Below are 12857 nucleotides of genomic sequence, written 5' to 3' on the forward strand. Positions count from 1 at the left end.
AGGCTTAATTATATTCTACTCTAATCTAGCTCAACAACAGGGTTCATTTATATATAACATGTAAAGTACAAAAATAACATGATTGTATTATAACAAGTTTAAAATATTTTTGTTTCAAATTATAGCGTAGACAAACCAATCTATCTTGGGAAAACTTAAAACAATTTCACATGAAATCCATTATACCTCAGACCCGTGACAGGATACGATAGAAACTGACGTGCATTTGATTCGCATAAATAGAATTTCAGCGTAGAGTTTAGACGTGTGCATTTCTATGAACGCCTTTCTCATAAATGATTTAAAATTAAAGATCGTGACTCGAAGTGTTGGCGATTCAATACACGTTCCCGTTTAAGTCAGTCGGAGATGTATTTTGTATTGTTTGATATAATATTTACAGTGGGATGTTTTCGACCCAATTTTAAATATAAATATTAATTGCGATGCCTTTTTTAAATAACGGGCAAATTAAAAGTTTGTTTACAACTAGCTGATCCCACAGTTTTGACCGCGTGGAATCTAGTTTATCACTAAAATCCATCACTATTGTGTTATTTGAACGTTCAGATTATATAGATTTAAATAATAGATTAAAAATATATTAGGAAGCAGAATTAGCCTAGTGTGGAGACTGTTGGACTGCAACAATAAAATTCCACGGCACGCATTGCGACTTTCCGAAGTTAAGCCTTGCCTTGAACCAGCACTGAGGCAGCGTGGTGGACTAAGAACTCGTTATTCCAATACTGAGAAGAGGCATATGTCCAGAATTGCCAATATATTTAATTATTATAATTTATTAAAATAGAGAATTTTAATAATTATTAAAATTTATATATCTAAAGATGAAGAAACAAACCCCAAACTATAATAACCTTCGATTCTACTTAAATAAAATTTTAAGATAAAGTTGACATAAGCTGTAAAATCGAGTTATATTGAAAATCTCAATAAACGAAATCACAATTTACCTTCTAAATTTAAACATTTAGTTTATTTAATTTATTGAATTTCATCCTCTTACAAATCAAATCCTATTGTGGCCTAATTAAAAAAAAAATGATTTCATTGCTTGTTATTTGTACCGAATAGTCAATTGTAAATATTAATGTTCATACCATGACAAAGTATGGCAACACCATATGGGGTTCATAATTTTTTTTCAATAGCCTACATACTCCTTTTTATGTTTAAAAATAAAGAATTTGCATTCACATGCAACACCCCTTCATTCCCAAAGTTACTCTCATAAAAGAGCCAATTTAAAAAAAATAGCATATTTGCGTCTTAGAGGTTTACAGCATTTCTATTATCAGTATAGATTAATATCTAAAAACTTTTCTTTAATACATAACCTACTAATGTATAGATATAGATTTGCTTTTTAAATAAAGTAAAAAAATATTAGTCATAGCGCGTAATAAAAAACAACTTGATCTTTTGAGTTCATACTTACAAAGGCTCCTTTACAAGTTACACGTAGGTAGCAAAGTTACTGAAGATAAGAAGGCTACCGGTACGGTTCCAGGTCATTACATTTTAAGCCTTATGTCTTTAATAATAAGACTACAAATGTAAATCAACATTTGTGCCTAATCATCAGCTGGCGATCTACATGTCCTGCGCACGCGCGTGGGATCACCCGTTATTTTCAGCTAGACATCTCGTTGCCATTTAACTGGACAAATCACGTCAAATCTAGGCTAGATAAAACTTACAAACAACAAATAAGAATATATACCATTTAAATATTTGTTTTATGACTATACATATGTGAATGCTTAAGTATAAAAAAAAACGAGAGGCGTCAAGGGACATCTGGTTGGAACGAAGTTGCTTTTGCTATATTTTTTATATTTAATAGATATAATAATATAAATTAACAACATTTAAGAATAAAACGATAGGAAATTAAATTGTTCCCGCATGAATTAAAACAATAAGAAAAAAATAAATTAAAATACTATTCTATATAAAAGAAAAAGAGAGAGATATGTATAGAAAAATAATCTCTATTTGAATAGTATTTCGTAAGACAAAAATAAAAGACTAAATAAATTAATATTCGTTATAAAATTAACTCGCGATAAAGAAACGGCATTAAACAAAAACAAAAACCAAAATTCTATCCGCTACTCCGCCTATGTTATTAAGCAAACTCAGCTCACTATGTTGCAAAGTAGGTATATCGCGATGCGTGAATAATCACCCGGTGCGCTGCGCGTGCGTTTACATCGCTATCCGTGAGGCGTTACCGTGGATAATCGATTTTAGACGTAAACGAATAGCTATCTGTCGTAAGACTATTGTGATTAGTCAGAATAAAATACCCTCTGTTTTGTTTTTTGAAATGTTTACTTTTTGTTTCGCTATAGTTAATATATCCTTATAAGTTTAAGCGGCTGTTTAGTTATATACTAATTTCTCTTTCTGTCATTATTGATTTAGCATTCGAAAGAAGAAGACAGCATTGTTTAATTAATCACCCGCTCAATAAAGTTTATAAGTAAGACCGCTAGTTTCTCTACATAGAATAAAAAAAAACTGTTTTGGTAAGTTCATATGATAAAAAAAAAACGAACGATCAAACTCATTTTTGCCTCAGAAACTATTCTGTTATGACTCAAATTTGATCCTATACTTAAACCAGCATCGCATTAAAAGACTTTTGCCTCCAAAATAAACCATTTTTGAGGTAACCAATTATGTGTAACTGTAAACTATCACAACAGTTGGTATGATAATTGTATACAAAATATATGATATATTTTTTTATCTATATTTGTGTTTAGCATCCATTATTCTCTTTCAAGCATGACATTCAAGTGCAGTTGAATATATATAAATAGGATGGATAAAGATTGATTTATCAATAGCCGTCTCTACATAACCGGTTCAAATAAATTTATAAAAATTACTCACACGCGCTATCAACGATATAATTTCTCAAGCTCGTTTAGATAAGAACGATATATTGAATAACTTTTAAATAAATATATTCATCTTAGAGATAGTGAATCATACTACACTTTCAATAGAAAAAGCTGAATTATATCTACATTTATATTTGTAAATTAGATTAGTTACGTGATCAAGAATGGACAATTATGCAGACAATTGCTTATTAACCCACTTAGAAAAAACGGCAGAGCTATGTTTAACGCGTAAATCTTTTGTACGCCCGTTTCTGAAGTCTTGACGACTTTAGACAATTTCATAGTAGTGTGCCTAGATATTATGTTATTAATATAAGCAAATACCACTGTCTATATTTGGCACTATACTAAGTTAATAAATCATTGTGTTCTCTAGTTAGTCTCCATCAAAGCTTTGCATTGTAATATCGTCGCATCAATTAAATACTATCAAATTATAATACTGCAATACGTATGTACACCTATAGTCAATTGCCTTTTATTTCGTCAACAACAATTAGGAAACAGGCAAAGTAGCAAACTATTAAATGGCAACAATTTTCCACCAACCCGCATTGGAGCAGTGTAGTGGAATATGCTCAAAACCTTATCCTCAAAGCGAGAGAAGGCCTTAGTTCAGCACTGGGATATTTACAGGTAGCTAATGTTTATGTGTGTTGTGAGTTAGTTTCACTTTCATTGAATTTCCTTCGAAATTCGAAGTCGGTTGATTTTCTTTTCCCTTTTGTTCTTCTGTGCCGAGATCACTTTAAATTAATTAATTTACACCACTTCCATGGTTCTCAAAACATGAAGATATTGCACGTGTCGGAAAAAATAATAATAATATGTATTTAAAAACTCGCATTAGATCAGCGTGGTATTAGCTCCAGAATCTCCAAGCATTGGCTAGTTTACAGTCTAGAAGTTAGTACGTCTGTTTGACTGCACTTATATTATAAGTTTATTATTATTAGAACGAGATAGAAATCGCATTACATAGTATAATCATTAATATTGCATTCCAAAGATGAAAAGGCGTACAATTAAAACATCAAAACGTAAATTACTACTTGTTTATAGCTCAAGATGACGATCGCTTAAGCGATGTTTATTAAAACTCATTTCACAACCTGCGCTTATCCTCCGCAAATTGCTCTTCCAAGAACTCTTGTAACTCATTAGTTAGCAATAATTACATTTCAAAACGTACCAGGAAATATTACTGTCCCTTTCTAATATACCGAAGAGGACATGGAAGGAGCGTGATAGAGCTATCAAGATAAGCATATCAGATGAGATCAAAATCAGAGTGCGGTTAGGATATTAGTATTTTAAACGTGCCATTATTTATTGCAATATTTTATGTCGTAAATAAATAGTAAGGTTTATTATCCCTACAATGAACACACACAACACACACGAGAATCAAGCAACTTCAGATTTTATCAAACTAACACTTTAACTTTACTTATTATAACCAATTTAATAAAACTGTGAAGTTAAGCTGACCATCTTAACATAATTTCTAAAATAACGAATTGGTACGTTGTCTCCAACAGCAACATGAAGGATAAATAGTACGACCAAAAAGCTAAACCAAAAATAGTATTTGAACTTCTAATATATTAATACCATGTCTAATATGATAAGCATTATTCATTCATTAAGAAGGTTTTATAAGTAACTTCAGCCAGTATTAAATAAAAACAAAATATTTAGACTGCGTCATTGGTCTAATAGCAAGCTTGTGAAGTAGATCCAGAGCTCTTGGGGTTCTAATCCCGGGTCCGACCATTAAAATCAATAAGGTTCTTCTGTTAAGAAATACTCGATACTAGCCGAACAAAGTTGGTAGCGTTAACACGCCCGTACGGAGAGCAAGTAAAAGGAGATGCTCCTGCGTCTAAACTCTCTCCGACGGCCTGGCATTGCTGTCCCATCGGATTATGAGAACGACTAGAGAGAACATCTGTGTTTGTGTGCACTTGGCCAATCTGCAGCATAGTTTTTTACTCTCCGTTAAGAGAGCCCTGATCTAGATCGAAAAATTATATCACATCTATAAAATAAACAAAATATTTAAAAACAAAAATATTATACATATTCGACAAATCATAAAAAAATACAGCTATTTTATTATTAACGTTACGCATCATAGCGAAATAACCTAAACATGTTAATAAAAAACACGTACAAATATGAAACGCTATATAAAAACTATGTGTAAGCTACATTAGTCTTAATCTTTCACGATCCACCGATTAATTATAATTCGAAACGGCAAACAGCTTAAATTACATTTTCTTCTAAAACAGTAATTGAGACGTCGACGTAATTGCAGTCTTTCATCTAATATAATAGAACGTTAGCGAGGTCTATACGCGAACTGTCGATACATAAATAGGCTCAAGAGTTTTAAATGGAATCGTAGTACTATTGGGATTTTAGTATACATTCAGATTATTCCATAGAATACGGTTTAAATCAGACATAACCAGTCCGTACAATATATACAGATAAAGCAAAAAAAGCTTAGGCCGAACATAAAACCTCTTTTCTTTTTTTTTTAAGTCGCCTTACACTAGCTCTCTATTAAAACAAAAGAAATAGACAACTGTTTTATTAAATTAATCTGGTATTATAGAAAACTTCATGATTTCGATCTTTTAAAATTTTATAAAACGTAACATATATTAATGAGTACTCACATTTATATTACTGTTTGAAACATCGATATGCGGACGAGTTGAAAATCAAATATCTGCAAAAAAATAAAAAAAACAAATGAGATTTAAATTTAAAATCAATACATATAAAATAAGACATTTGTTAATAACGATTTCACACTTAATCACTCGATCCATATGAGTATTAATACATTTAAAAAAATAAACAACCTATCCATAAATCCATTACGAAAAAATGCAAATTAATAATCTGTGTAAGAAGCTCACACCTCTGATAAAAGTCGTAGAATTAGTAATTTCTGTCATACCGATAAAAAAAAAAACGTAATACAATTATTTATGCACGTCCGACCGCGGTGAATGCCCTACTCGGAACCGAACAGGTTGCTACATAACACAACAGACAAGACCGCCTATTTTTTAAACAACAATAAAATAAAAAACACGACCGAAATTTTAACTAAAGAAAATAACAAATGTATGAAAAGTATTGATTAAACCAATAAAAATATTTGAAGAGTAGGAGATATTGGCTGTTTAATTTGCATCACATCAATTAACAACGCAACAAAATAAAAAAAAAACAAATTCAAAATCAATTATTCTTTATTTAAATAAGCTACGTAATGTAAAGTTAGCGCCTTTTTTCAAAGTTTTTTTATATGAGCTTTAAATTTATTAATAGACTAAGTATACGTACAAATATATAATATTTCACAGTATGCATTGGTTCCAACATCTTTAATTCAAAGATAACAATACTTTATTTCCTGCTTTAACTAGCATGTTCAAGTGGACTGTAAATCTTTCTCCAACTATTTATATATTTTATTATTGCAATAAAGAAGATGAGACGATATCTTCATTACGGAGCGCAAGGGATCGTTGCCACGATCATTATAAAGCTCTTGCGGATACTGAGATGAAATTAATTCAAAAGCGTAGTGTAATAGTTTATTTTAAGGAGTTTGCAAATCATTGTGGAGTCACAAGACTTAAAATAAGAGTCTGAAAATGTTTCACACTTCTGGACTGGACTTCTACTTCTTCTCATAAGAGACTTGAAACTTATTCGTCCACCACAGTAGATGCATATTTAATATTACTTACACGAGTTAAGCACATAAAAACTCAGTGATGCATATGCAGATTCAAACCCGGAAGCTTTGACTAGAATCTACAAGATCTACTAGGCAATGTCTGTAAGAAAAAGTTTAACCGAAGTAAAATGGAATCTTATCAAGGGGGACAAGAACATCACAGTAAAATCTATTTGTGGAATGATTCATTTCATTTTATCTTATCTATATTTTTTGCTATTGACAGAACTCTATCTATCATTTAACCGTAAATTTTAAAAGTATCAAATTTCTATAAATGTTGATACACTTGAAATAGTATAAATAGCGTGAAAAAAGCAACAGTTCGAACGCAGTTTACGCGTTATCTCAATTCCGAGAAATGAAACAAAAAATATATTGAAGCAAACACCGCGACGAAACTTATTTTTAATGAGTGATAGCTGTGTCTAGACAACGATAATGTACAATATTCGAGTCAAATTAAACTGACTCCTGCATTAAACGAGATAAGATCGAAATTAGCTTGACTAATAAAAATATATATATATTTACGAAACTTATAAATATTCGTATTAGTTAAAGAATTCTCAAATCTATACGCATTGTGTTAGTCGGCCTTGAAGTTTTTTAATAAGTTACTCTTGACTAAACACCTCTTGTCTCTGTTAAAAGTATATTGTTGGCGTATCTATTTAGTGAAAGTCACGACGTTTTAAAAGACGCATAGAGAGAGGTACATTGTTGTAAGAACAATAGCATTAGAACATCATAAGATCCAACACTGACCGCGTTATTGAGTAATTTAGACCGATTGCATGTTGATGTCGAAGTATCGACGCTTCAAATACAAATCACAGTAATTTCGTGGTGTTGTATTACAACGTTTTTGTAAAATAACATGATCTATGGACCTGTGTTTATGTAATATTCGCATCGGCACGTCATGACCTTTGTTACTGTTTATTTAAAAAAAAAAAACATTTCAAGTTTCACTTAATAAATAATTTACCGATTTTTTATATTCACAACGAACAATATTTACATTAGAAAGTAACATTGCACAATCAAGATAATCAATATACAGATAATAAACGTTCAAAACGTCATTAGTATGAAATGAGACAATATTGTCAGGCCGTACGTCTCTCAGTCATCGCGCTATCGCATCGACAACACTATTAATCATTGCTAGCATAGCACATAAAACACTAACACGACTCGTAGATACATCGTACGAGTACGTTACGATAAATAAAATTAAATCCAAAATCATTTATACAAGCGTAAATCTATATCCGCTTTGTATAAACTTGGAATGTCAGTGTTGGTTACCTTACACGGAACAGACAAAGAGAATCATTCACACAATGTTTAGGAATATAAAAGATGTCTTACAACGATTGTATTTCAAAATTTGCGATTGTTATAATAATCGATTTGACAGTCCAAAAGACCGTAAGCATAAGCAGTCATATTTAAAATACACGAAAATAATTATTTTAATTCAAAAACACTAAAACTTCAATAGCTTGTCCTATAGTTTTTCTCTTTAAAGGCATTATTAACAGTTTTAAAATACCAAATTAAAACATTGTAAAAATGTTTACGTTTGCGTGAACTATGAACATAACCAAGACACAAACTTAAGGACCGTGGGTGGTACTAAAAATAATCTTACAATTCTTGACCAGTAATTTAAACTCTTACAATAATAATCAAGCGTTCGAAACTGAGATGTTAATTTTATTTTTAACATGTCTGTTTAGTATTAAAATTGTATTTACAATTTCAATAAAATTCTGTCATATGCGTACCCGCTAACTCATAGTATATAGTTAGCTTCAAAACCTTCTCCCAAAAGGTAGATGAGCTCAGCAGCAGTACATTTAAAGACTTACTTTATTTTTTACTTTTGTGTATGCAAAAGAGCCGAGATGGCCCAGTAGTTACAACACTTGAATTTTAACCGACGATTACTCCGTAGTTAAAAAAGATATCGTAAGGAAACTTACAAGCATCTCATGAAAATCTGCATTGAAAGCAACGGTGGCTTTTGGACAACAGTGGGAGATATACTGATTATTATTTACTTACATATGCACTTGATTCCTTAAAAGCAGAAACATTAGGAAATGTATTATTTTACATAGAACATGCTCGAAATTAGGACAGTCGTAATGTTGAATATATAATCTATCAACGATTACGCGATCAAAGGTACCGTATGCAGAAGTTAAACTTTAATCGAAGCGATCGCATTCAGGTTAGGAACACATCGAATAAAATAACGATATTATTCAAACTGGTTTTTCTATTTTCAAATTAAAATCTATTTATTAATTATATTTACTTTTACGGTATTTCCGTGAAATAAGTGAAATCATTTATTAATTTTTACAGCAATATACTCTTAGTAATTAAAATATTCGTATTCAGATACTAATTTTGTATGTATTATTGTATCGCCTCCTGACTATTTCTTTGTTATATTCATTATATGTAAACAATCTCATTTTGTCGTCCGCCGGTTCTTTTCAGGTCAGGGTATCTTTCCGAACCGTTTAACTTGACAATCAATATAATTGTAAAGCTTCTATATTGATCAATGGATAAATAGCAATACTAACATTTAATTGATCTATATACAAAAATATATTACTTAGCTACTGAATAAAGCTCTAAATAGTATCAGAGAATTCAAAAACACCTGATTTTTGATAAGTCGCACAAAAATTTTATCGTTGATGATATTAGTATGTTAAATAATACAAAGTATTTTTTGTACTTTTATGAAGGACACCTTTTGTAAATGAATTCCGAAGTCTATACTTATATAAGCCGTACACATATACTCCTCTATTCCAAATGTAGAAACGCTACCATATTCCTACCAGTGAACGTTCGCCTACCACAATTGATCCGTGTAGTATTGAAATGTCAATGTTAAGATAACATCTGACGATCGTTAGGGTGATCTCTTCCGTACGAACGTCACTTATTCACGTGGGGAGTCTCGATTTCATTAGTTATTCAATTATGTGGATCCGATAGCAACTTGTGGCTTTCAAAGTCATCCCATTGATGCCATTGAAATGAACGCTTCGGAATAACAATGTCCATTTACAGAAATGAATAGCCAACAATTACAGGATACTTAACACATGCTCAGATAAAACCACAGATTACGCATAGGTAGGTTAGGGACCTTTGTACGAAACGGACTGACGTTGATCAAGATGTATATTTTAAAACGATAAGCTAATACAAATTCGTGATCCATCAATAAGAACGCAGGAGGGTGTAAAAACCGTCGCGAGCACATCTTTCTACTCTCGAATAAAGGCTCGTTACGCGCTTGGACTCGTGAATGATGGATCATCGCAGTCAACTTGCACCAACACTGCACGATCGTGCTTTCCGAACGTGACACTTATAACACATAACATAGGATTTAAAATCAATCGGAGCGTCCCACGGCCAAGTTCGTCTGGCTTCATCTGGTATGTACTAGGTGATTGACAAGTCCGGGTCGATTGTATCGGTCGTCATAAATAACACCGCCACTGCTAGTTAGTACACATTCATTGCAACAAATGTATCGCGTACTTGAAATATAAAGGATTAAATAAACAATGAAACTTAATCAACCTCATTCAAATATAGATAAACTATCACATCGATTTACATTCGATTATAATGATCGTATTATTTGAAGTGTTCATATTATTTAACCAATAAAAGAAATGTCCGCTCACGAAGATATCAAAGTTTTTGTTTTTTTTTTTTTTTATTTTATTGTTTCACTAACAACATAGCATTTGTATAAATCTATTACATTATTATGCTTATAAACTACTAAAACTAAAATGATATGTTAATTATAGGTAAACACCGCATGCAATAAGGATTAAGATAAAAAGTAACAATTAAGTACTAGTATAAGTAAAAAAAGCATACCTACGCTAAGCCTAATTATTAGAGTACTACAAATGAATAATTATTGTATTAAAATATACATTAGAATGAAATAAAAAAGCAAGTAACCAAATACATATACTTTTACTTTAAGCCTTAGCTAAAACTGCAAGGATTAATTTTCGGAATACAGCAAGAGAGTTACTATTCAAATCATGATGACAAATTAACGATGATGTGAGAGATAAACGACGATGATTCCGTTGATAATGCTGACGTATTGGCACTAACTCGCTTTTAAATTAATCTATTACAACATTAGTCAAATGAACGATAAGAGGAACGCACACATTTATCTACACAAGTACATTTATTTATTAAAGGAACTTAAGCAGAAGTAACTTCTGGGAAATTAGAAAGTACCCAGGTCACTTACCGCAAACGTTTGTTGCAGTTAATAAATTAAAACTATTACCATCTTATAAATCTTCGTTATATCGATGACATAAATAATGGCTTTACATACTACGTCTCTTGCGTTTCACATACAGTGAATATATGAATATATTGTTTAGTGTTTGTTTATAACTGATTCTAATAGGGTAAATTCGAAACATTCCAAGGTTTGTACCTGTAATGATGAACACAAGCCTCGAAATCATTTTTATAATATTAAATAAAAAAAAAAAAAAAACTTAATCATAATAAAATTTTTGTATATAAAATTAAAACTACCAAAATTGTTTTTTTTTTTTAATATTTATCAATTTGATGTTTGGTAAATATTTAATAGATTTACATTTCGTAGATAAATATAGAACATTGAATAGGTAAATAAAATTATATGATAATATGAAGCTATCAACTGGCAATAACTATGCGTTCCAGTTATATATCACGGGAACCACTAACCGAAGGACAGCTGAGGGCGCGACCGTTACTTCGTGTCCAATAAATTCAAGAACAAACGACAGCTATAAGGAACTCGACTCCAGGCATCCATCTTCTGTCAAATAAATATACTCATAAACAGCCACGCTTTACACTCACACACGCACACACCACGCAATATATCAGTTTCGGTGATAAAACCATACAAAGTTGTAACTATCGGTGGTTTTGTGTTATGTTCTTTATGAGGTTATATAAATTATACACCTAATAGCAAGTGCTATTGCAACCATGCGCCTATTTACACATACTTCTAATATAAACACTACCTTACACCAATCAACTTGCAATAGTTTAAATTGAGCAAACATTTTTTTAGTAATTAGTGACCACCGCTCATACATATAGGCGTTGTAAAAAAATATTAACCAATCCTTACATAGCCAATACACCACCAACCTCGTGTGCCTTTATTTACACTGGCTCATTCACAAGAATAATATACCTGCTTGGCGGTAGAATATCTGATGAGTGGGTGACACCAATAAAAAACGTTTTCTCCTTCAATTAAAAGTACATAAAGTCTGTTAAATATTAAAACATGGAAATACGACGAACTACATTTGGATATAAAAATAAAGAATAATAACATTGGCTCACTTACCATAAAAAAAAATCTATAAAATGGATACTAACTGGTCAGATGGCTTGCAAAAATTACTACCCGTACTTATAATAAAGGGATTTCGAAAACAATTTAATAGCTGAATAAGCAAGAAAGCGAGTGAATCTAAATAAAACAGTCAATGCTTTGACGATATAAATTTTGTGTGAATAAATAATTATAAGGATGAATCCATACTGAACATACGAAATACCATTCAGTATATTTAAAGTACCGTCCAAACGCAACCTTTCCAGTAAATCAATAACGTCGTAAGTAAGAGTTAATTTTAAACATTATCAAATGTTTCTAAAACATAATGTGATGAATGATATCAAGCCTCTTTCATAGTAGTATTTGGTTTTTACGACACTCGACACAACTGGTCGTCGTAATAACGTTACTCGTATGTAGACGTATTCGATATTAATTTTATAAATTTCACTTGATAGCAACAACAATATAACGATACTTGCGAAATAATTTAAACCATAATTCTTGCAATATGTTTTGTTGTTGTTTAATTTATTCTTCTGACCTCAATATTATTATGTCAACGTCGAATATTAGTAAAATTTACTTAAATGTTCTTTCTCAGGGTACAAAGTAGATAACTCATTACCTACGCACCAAATTACTTCAAAATGCTTTACTTTACCGACTTGTATGAAACATGATACTGATAACAATGTTTTTT

At 31.2% G+C, this 12857-nt stretch overlaps 1 protein-coding gene across 2 annotated transcripts in view; it reads right to left on the reverse strand.

Annotated features, from left to right (window-relative positions):
* Positions 1-12857, reverse strand: part of LOC125069175 (protein N-terminal asparagine amidohydrolase) — an 81211-nt gene that overhangs the window by 19801 nt on the left and 48553 nt on the right. For both annotated transcript variants that reach the window (XM_047678573.1, XM_047678572.1), the window contains one exon: positions 5630-5682. The gene's annotated coding sequence lies outside the window, so the exon portion shown is untranslated. The remainder of the gene's footprint in view (positions 1-5629; positions 5683-12857) is intronic.

Source organism: Vanessa atalanta, chromosome 15, assembly GCF_905147765.1.
Source record: "Vanessa atalanta chromosome 15, ilVanAtal1.2, whole genome shotgun sequence".
In the NCBI taxonomy this organism is placed as follows: Eukaryota; Metazoa; Arthropoda; class Insecta; order Lepidoptera; family Nymphalidae; genus Vanessa; species Vanessa atalanta.